This window comes from Diorhabda sublineata, chromosome 11 (assembly GCF_026230105.1).
Source record: "Diorhabda sublineata isolate icDioSubl1.1 chromosome 11, icDioSubl1.1, whole genome shotgun sequence".
Taxonomy (NCBI): Eukaryota; Metazoa; Arthropoda; class Insecta; order Coleoptera; family Chrysomelidae; genus Diorhabda; species Diorhabda sublineata.
This window is the reverse complement of record NC_079484.1, coordinates 17794687-17804407: the sequence shown is the minus strand read 5'-3', so window position 1 is coordinate 17804407 and position 9721 is coordinate 17794687. Positions and strand designations below refer to the sequence as shown.

At 40.8% G+C, this 9721-nt stretch overlaps 2 non-coding genes across 2 annotated transcripts; both read left to right on the top strand.

Annotated features, from left to right (window-relative positions):
* The first annotated feature begins 6172 nt into the window (after positions 1–6172).
* Positions 6173–8094, top strand: LOC130450557 (small subunit ribosomal RNA). Its single transcript, XR_008910591.1, has one exon. It is a non-coding gene; the product is annotated as a small subunit ribosomal RNA (ribosomal RNA).
* Positions 8095–9260: 1166 nt separating this feature from the next.
* On the top strand, positions 9261–9416 carry LOC130450567 (5.8S ribosomal RNA). Its single transcript, XR_008910597.1, has one exon. It is a non-coding gene; the product is annotated as a 5.8S ribosomal RNA (ribosomal RNA).
* The last annotated feature ends 305 nt before the right edge of the window (positions 9417–9721 follow it).

The following is a 9721-nucleotide window of genomic DNA, read 5'->3' as shown; positions in this document are numbered from 1 at the left end:
CTAGCGCCACCTGCCGGCCAGAAGCCACACTTAACACGGTTTTATAGACACTAGCGCCCTCTGCCGGCCAGGCGCCAAACTTGACACGGTTTTTTTTTTCGATGTTATTACTATTTCATACAACTTTTATATGTTACACCTCGACAAGTTCTTATATCCTACCGGCCAGAAGAAAAACTAAACACGGTTTTATAGACACTAGCGCCACCTGCCGGCAAGAAGACAAACTAAACACGGTTTTATAGACACTAGCGCCCTCTGCCGGCCTGAAGCCACGCTTAACACGGTTTTATACACACTAGCGCCACCTGCCGGCCAGAAGACAAACTAAACACGGTTTTATAGACACTAGCGCCCTCTGCCAGCCAGACGCCAAACTTGACACGAATTTACAGACACTAGCGCCCTCTGCCGGCCAGAAGACAAACTAAACACGGTTTTATAGACACTAGCGCCCTCTGCCGGCCAGGCGCCAAACTTGCACGAATTCACAGACACTAGCGCCACCTGCCGGCCAGGCGCCAAACTTGCACGAATTCACAGACACTAGCGCCACCTGCCGGCCAGGCGCCAAACTTGCACGAATTCACAGACACTAGCGCCACCTGCCGGCCAGAAGCCACACTTAACACGGTTTTATAGACACTAGCGCCCTCTGCCGGCCAGGCGCCAAACTTGCACGAATTCACAGACACTAGCGCCACCTGCCGGCCAGAAGCCACACTTAACACGGTTTTATAGACACTAGCGCCCTCTGCCGGCCAGAAGACAAACTAAACACGGTTTTATAGACACTAGCGCCCTCTGCCGGCCAGGCGCCAAACTTGACACGAATTTACAGACACTAGCGCCACCTGCCGGCCAGAAGCCACACTTAACACGGTTTTATAGACACTAGCGCCCTCTGCCGGCCAGACGCCAAACTTGACACGAATTTACAGACACTAGCGCCCTCTGCCGGCCAGAAGCCACACTTAACACGGTTTTATAGACACTAGTGCCCTCTACCGGCCAGACGCCAAACTTGACACGAATTTACAGACACTAGCGCCACCTGCCGGCCAGAAGCCACACTTAACACGGTTTTATAGACACTAGCGCCCTCTGCCGGCCAGACGCCAAACTTGACACGGTTTTTTTTTTTCGATGTTATTACTATTTCATACAACTTTTATATGTTACACCTCGACAAGTTCTTATATCCTACCGGCCAGAAGAAAAACTAAACACGGTTTTATAGACACTAGCGCCACCTGCCGGCAAGAAGACAAACTAAACACGGTTTTATAGACACTAGCGCCCTCTGCCGGCCTGAAGCCACGCTTAACACGGTTTTATACACACTAGCGCCACCTGCCGGCCAGAAGACAAACTAAACACGGTTTTATAGACACTAGCGCCCTCTGCCAGCCAGACGCCAAACTTGACACGAATTTACAGACACTAGCGCCCTCTGCCGGCCAGAAGACAAACTAAACACGGTTTTATAGACACTAGCGCCCTCTGCCGGCCAGACGCCAAACTTGACACGAATTTACAGACACTAGCGCCACCTGCCGGCCAGAAGCCACACTTAACACGGTTTTATAGACACTAGCGCCCTCTGCCGGCCAGGCGCCAAACTTGCACGAATTCACAGACACTAGCGCCACCTGCCGGCCAGAAGCCACACTTAACACGGTTTTATAGACACTAGCGCCCTCTGCCGGCCAGAAGACAAACTAAACACGGTTTTATAGACACTAGCGCCACCTGCCGGCCAGAAGCCACACTTAACACGGTTTTATAGACACTAGCGCCCTCTGCCGGCCAGGCGCCAAACTTGACACGGTTTTTTTTTTTCGATGTTATTACTATTTCATACAACTTTTATATGTTACACCTCGACAAGTTCTTATATCCTACCGGCCAGAAGAAAAACTAAACACGGTTTTATAGACACTAGCGCCACCTGCCGGCAAGAAGACAAACTAAACACGGTTTTATAGACACTAGCGCCCTCTGCCGGCCTGAAGCCACGCTTAACACGGTTTTATACACACTAGCGCCACCTGCCGGCCAGAAGACAAACTAAACACGGTTTTATAGACACTAGCGCCCTCTGCCAGCCAGACGCCAAACTTGACACGAATTTACAGACACTAGCGCCCTCTGCCGGCCAGAAGACAAACTAAACACGGTTTTATAGACACTAGCGCCCTCTGCCGGCCAGACGCCAAACTTGACACGAATTTACAGACACTAGCGCCACCTGCCGGCCAGAAGCCACACTTAACACGGTTTTATAGACACTAGCGCCCTCTGCCGGCCAGGCGCCAAACTTGCACGAATTCACAGACACTAGCGCCACCTGCCGGCCAGAAGCCACACTTAACACGGTTTTATAGACACTAGCGCCCTCTGCCGGCCAGAAGACAAACTAAACACGGTTTTATAGACACTAGCGCCCTCTGCCGGCCAGGCGCCAAACTTGACACGAATTTACAGACACTAGCGCCACCTGCCGGCCAGAAGCCACACTTAACACGGTTTTATAGACACTAGCGCCCTCTGCCGGCCAGACGCCAAACTTGACACGAATTTACAGACACTAGCGCCCTCTACCGGCCAGAAGCCACACTTAACACGGTTTTATAGACACTAGTGCCCTCTACCGGCCAGACGCCAAACTTGACACGAATTTACAGACACTAGCGCCCTCTGCCAGCCAGACGCCAAACTTGACACGAATTTACAGACACTTGCGCCCTCTGCCGGCCAGAAGACAAACTAAACACGGTTTTATAGACACTAGCGCCCTCTGCCGGCCAGACGCCAAACTTGACACGAATTTACAGACACTAGCGCCACCTGCCGGCCAGAAGCCACACTTAACACGGTTTTATAGACACTAGCGCCCTCTGCCGGCCAGGCGCCAAACTTGCACGAATTCACAGACACTAGCGCCACCTGCCGGCCAGAAGCCACACTTAACACGGTTTTATAGACACTAGCGCCCTCTGCCGGCCAGAAGACAAACTAAACACGGTTTTATAGACACTAGCGCCCTCTGCCAGCCAGACGCCAAACTTGACACGAATTTACAGACACTAGCGCCCTCTGCCGGCCAGAAGACAAACTAAACACGGTTTTATAGACACTAGCGCCCTCTGCCGGCCAGACGCCAAACTTGACACGAATTTACAGACACTAGCGCCACCTGCCGGCCAGAAGCCACACTTAACACGGTTTTATAGACACTAGCGCCCTCTGCCGGCCAGGCGCCAAACTTGACACGAATTTACAGACACTAGCGCCCTCTGCCGGCCTGAAGCCACGCTTAACACTTTTATATAATATACCTCGAACGGCTCCTACATACAAAACATCTCCATTCAATTTTCGCAATTCATCTTTTTCGACAAGTTCTTATATCGAGCGGAATATAATTTCATACTACTTGTTTTTCATTATTATCACTAATTTAATACAACTTTTATATAATACATCTCGGACGTTCATACATCGAGCGGCGATCTAATTTCATAATACTTTTTTCCGTTATTGTTAATATTTTCATAGCACTTTTATATTATATACCTCGAACGGCTCCTACATAAAAAACAACTCCATTCAACTTTCACAATTCATCTTTTTCGACAAGTTCCTAAGTCGAGCGGAATATAATTTCATACTACTTGTTTTTCATTATTATCACTAATTTAATACAACTTTTATATAATACATCTCGGACGTTCATACATCGAGCGGCGATCTAATTTCATAATACTTTTTTCCGTTATTGTTAATATTTTCATAGCACTTTTATATAATATACCTCGAACGGCTCCTACATACAAAACATCTCCATTCAACTTTCACAATTCATCTTTTTCGACAAGTTCATATATTTAGGGAAAATCTCATTTCATAATACTTGTTTTTCATAATTATTACTATTTTCATACAACTTTTATATAATATATCTCGTACGTTCGTTCATCGAGCGGCGATCTAATTTCATAATACATTTTTTCCGTTATTGTCAATATTTTCCATAACACTTTTATATAATATACCTCGAACGGTTCCTACATACAAAACATCTCCATTCAACTTTTACAATTCATCTTTTTCGACAAGTTCATATATTTAGGGAAAATCTCATTTCATAATACTTGTTTTTCATAATTATTACTATTTTCATACAACTTTTATATAATACATCTCGTACGTTCGTTCATCGAGCGGCGATCTAATTTCATAATACATTTTTTCCGTTATTGTTAATATTTTCCATAACACTTTTATATAATATACCTCGAACGGTTCCTACATACAAAACATCTCCATTCAACTTTCACAATTCATCTTTTTCGACAAGTTCATATATTTAGGGAAAATCTCATTTCATAATACTTGTTTTTCATAATTATTACTTTTTTCATACAACTTTTATATAATACATCTCGTACGTTCGTTCATCGAGCGGCGATCTAATTTCATAATACATTTTTTCCGTTATTGTCAATATTTTCAATAACACTTTTATATAATATACCTCGAACGGTTCCTACATACAAAACATCTCCATTCAACTTTCACAATTCATCTTTTTCGACAAGTTCATATATTTAGGGAAAATCTCATTTCATAATACTTGTTTTTCATAATTATTACTATTTTCATACAACTTTTATATAATACATCTCGTACGTTCGTTCATCGAGCGGCGATCTAATTTCATAATACATTTTTTCCGTTATTGTTAATATTTTCCATAACACTTTTATATAATATACCTCGAACGGTTCCTACATACAAAACATCTCCATTCAACTTTCACAATTCATCTTTTTCGACAAGTTCATATATTTAGGGAAAATCTCATTTCATAATACTTGTTTTTCATAATTATTACTTTTTTCATACAACTTTTATATAATACATCTCGTACGTTCGTTCATCGAGCGGCGATCTAATTTCATAATACATTTTTTCCGTTATTGTCAATATTTTCAATAACACTTTTATATAATATACCTCGAACGGCTCCTACACACAAAACGTCTCCATTCAACTTTCACAATTCATCTTTTTCGACAAGTTCATATATTTAGGGAAAATCTCATTTCATAATACTTGTTTTTCATTATTATCACTATTTTCATACAACTTTTATATAATACATCTCGTACGTTCGTACATCGAGCGGCAATCTAATTTCATAATACTTTTTTTCCGTTATTGTTAATATTTTCCATAACACTTTTACGTCTCGGACGGTATGAAGTTTCATAATACTTCTTTTTAATATTCATAATACATCTTTTATATATTTTCACTATACATCTTTATTAATGTTAATGTAGAAAGCGTACCGTTGTACAGCGCACATATATGTGTGGTGTATCGAAGTTGACGTCTCGTTAAATTTTAATGAACTCGTTATAATTTACGTAAAGACGTTGTATCGGTCATTCCACATTATAGTGGATTATATAGTTTTCTGAAAGGGTCCCCGTTCTCCTCCAATATATTATCGTATATTGCTAGCGGTTCCCTTTTTAGATATTATATCAATTTATCCACAAATTAAATATATATTGCGAGATCGCGAATTTAGCTAGCGTTTTACCGCGAGCGATTCATATGCGATCGTCTATAAAAATATATATAATAATATAACATTTATATTATTACACAACATTGCGATAACTCTCATTATTCCGAGCGAGAATAAAAATTTCGTTCATTATTATCTAATTGTAAACCATGTCGCTTACAATCTAGCGAAGGGTAGAGATAATGTCGAAATTCTATTCCGGTCGACGTAATTATATCTTATTTAAAATATCATTTCGATTAAATTTTAGATAAATTTATAGTCGATTCGGTGAAAATTTTATGAAATATAAGAAAAATATATTATAATATATAAAGCGTGGCGCCGAAAATTATATATTTTCAATAATAAGCGCAGCAAACACCACGCAAACGAAAAAGTAAATAACAATGTGTTTATTATATACGAGAATATAGATGAATATAAAATATTATGTGTATAAATATAAAATATATGTAATATGAAAAAACGTCATCATAATTCTCATCCTCACATTATGTGGTGGATATTGTTATTAAAACTTTTTCGATAATAGTTTTATTATATATAAAATACACAAATAGTAGTTCCCTGGTTGATCCTGCCAGTAGTCATATGCTTGTCTCAAAGATTAAGCCATGCATGTCTCAGTACAAGCCAAATTAAGGTGAAACCGCGAAAGGCTCATTAAATCAGTTATGGTTCCTTAGATCGTACCCACATTTACTTGGATAACTGTGGTAATTCTAGAGCTAATACATGCAAACAGAGTTCCGACCGGAGACGGAAGGAGCGCTTTTATTAGATCAAAACCAATCGGTGGCGGGCTTGCTCGTCATCGTACAATTTGGTGACTCTGAATAACTTTTCGCTGATCGCACGGTCTCGCACCGGCGACGCATCTTTCAAATGTCTGCCTTATCAACTGTCGATGGTAGGTTCTGCGCCTACCATGGTTGTAACGGGTAACGGGGAATCAGGGTTCGATTCCGGAGAGGGAGCCTGAGAAACGGCTACCACATCCAAGGAAGGCAGCAGGCGCGCAAATTACCCACTCCCGGCACGGGGAGGTAGTGACGAAAAATAACGATACGGGACTCATCCGAGGCCCCGTAATCGGAATGAGTACACTCTAAACCCTTTAACGAGGATCAATTGGAGGGCAAGTCTGGTGCCAGCAGCCGCGGTAATTCCAGCTCCAATAGCGTATATTAAAGTTGTTGCGGTTAAAAAGCTCGTAGTCGAATCTGTGTCCCACGCCGCTGGTTCATCGTACGCGGTGTCAACTGGCGTGTCGTGGGACGTCCTGCCGGTGGGCTTAGCTCGCAAGGGCGGCCCAACTCAATCCCGCCGCGGTGCTCTTGACTGAGTGTCGAGGTGGGCCGGCACGTTTACTTTGAACAAATTAGAGTGCTTAAAGCAGGCCAAAATTTTGCCTGAATACTGTGTGCATGGAATAATGGAATAGGACCTCGGTTCTATTTTGTTGGTTTTCGGAACCCCGAGGTAATGATTAATAGGAACGGATGGGGGCATTCGTATTGCGACGTTAGAGGTGAAATTCTTGGATCGTCGCAAGACGGACAGAAGCGAAAGCATTTGCCAAAAACGCTTTCATTGATCAAGAACGAAAGTTAGAGGTTCGAAGGCGATCAGATACCGCCCTAGTTCTAACCATAAACGATGCCAGCTAGCGATCCGCCGACGTTCCTCCGATGACTCGGCGGGCAGCTTCCGGGAAACCAAAGCTTTTGGGTTCCGGGGGAAGTATGGTTGCAAAGCTGAAACTTAAAGGAATTGACGGAAGGGCACCACCAGGAGTGGAGCCTGCGGCTTAATTTGACTCAACACGGGAAACCTCACCAGGCCCGGACACCGGAAGGATTGACAGATTGAGAGCTCTTTCTTGATTCGGTGGGTGGTGGTGCATGGCCGTTCTTAGTTGGTGGAGCGATTTGTCTGGTTAATTCCGATAACGAACGAGACTCTAGCCTGCTAACTAGGCGTATTTCGACATCCCAAAGGCCCGTCGGTATTGAGTTTCGGCTCTTGCCGTTCGCGGTTTTTACTGTCGGCGTACAAATAATTCTTCTTAGAGGGACAGGCGGCTTCTAGCCGCACGAGATTGAGCAATAACAGGTCTGTGATGCCCTTAGATGTTCTGGGCCGCACGCGCGCTACACTGAAGGAATCAGCGTGTCCTCCCTGGCCGAGCGGCCCGGGTAACCCGCTGAACCTCCTTCGTGCTAGGGATTGGGGCTTGCAATTGTTCCCCATGAACGAGGAATTCCCAGTAAGCGCGAGTCATAAGCTCGCGTTGATTACGTCCCTGCCCTTTGTACACACCGCCCGTCGCTACTACCGATTGAATGATTTAGTGAGGTCTTCGGACTGAGCGCGGTGGCGTTTCGGCGTCGCCGATGCTTCGGAAAGATGACCAAACTTGATCATTTAGAGGAAGTAAAAGTCGTAACAAGGTTTCCGTAGGTGAACCTGCGGAAGGATCATTACAGAGTATTTGTTCGTTTTTAAACAAAAAATAAAAAAACGAAATCAAGTCTGTATTATTATATTATATATAATTGTGAAAGAAATTTTTCTTTTCTACAAAATAATCGAACTCTTCAAAAGAAAATTTATATATGATATAAATATATGATGTATATATATTGAAATTTTTTTTTTTTTTTTTTATAAAATTCGAACAAGTTTCGAATAATATTTAAAAAAAAAAAAGATAAATATATTTCATACGTCTATAAAATATATATCTACATATATAAATTTACAGTAAAAATAACGAAAAATTTTTATCATAGATTAGTAGAAGGAGTCGACGACGACGACGACGACGAACGACGATGACGACACAATAGTAGTAACAATATATTTTTATTATTATATATATATATATATTAACGATTGACAGAACGATCATTAACAAAATTTCTTGTTAACTAAAAACGTTCTAATATAAAGAATCGTTATTATAATAAACGAAAAATATATAGATTATTGAAACGTCGTCTGTTGTTGTTGTTGTTGTTGTTGTTGTCGTCGTGTGTGTCTGTCTTCTGTATTTTTATGGAGAAATTTTATTTCGTTTTTTTATTATTACATAAGTTTTTTATCGATCGAAGGTAATACAAAAAAATTTCGACAATATTATATGTGATGATGATTATGTGAGATGATAAGACATTTTCTTCATCCGGGTACCTAAACGAAACTTTTAAGCACGTGTCGATTCTTTCGATATGTATAAAAATTCGTTTTAGAAATAATATTTCACGTATTATTTCGAAGGTGTTCGAAGATTTACGCCCGACCGTGTCGAAATTTGTATAAAACTTTCAAGATTAAAAAACTTGTAATAATTAAGAGGAATATATCGTGCGAGATATCTGTCTATGCGCGCCTCGTTTGTAATAAAACATGTGCAGCGGTTAAAATTTATCGGATATTTTTAAGTACGATATTATAATTTCTCTAAAATTTATATATAATTACCATTTAATAAATAATATATATATATATATATATATATATATATATATATAAATGTCGTTAGATAATTCTATACGCGTATAAAATATTATAATATTATTATTAATTTAATAATCAAATATTAAAAATACGACGAATAGAATATGAGAAAACGACATAATAAAATGATTACCCTGAACGGTGAATCACTTGGCTCGTGGGTCGATGAAGAACGCAGCTAATTGCGCGTCAACTTGTGAACTGCAGGACACATGAACATCGACATTTCGAACGCACATTGCGGTCCTCGGATACTCGTTCCCGGACCACTCCTGACTGAGGGTCGTATCAATTTAAAAGACTGCTTAGAATTTAAAATTTTTCAATTTATTATAGAAAAATAAATGACTAAGCGTGTTGGATGTGTGAGACACAATAACGCACACTAAAAGAAAACACACGCACATACTATAAACTTGTGCGTATTTTTTTTTTGTGCGGCATCCTAAAATGCGAAAAGCAGCGTAAATTTTTTATAGAAAAAATTTGCGCAATTTTTGAACACAACGACGCTATTACTACCATAAATTGATCGTGTGTATTTTTATATGAAATACATAAAATTTGTTTGGTAGAGTTATATTTACGTAT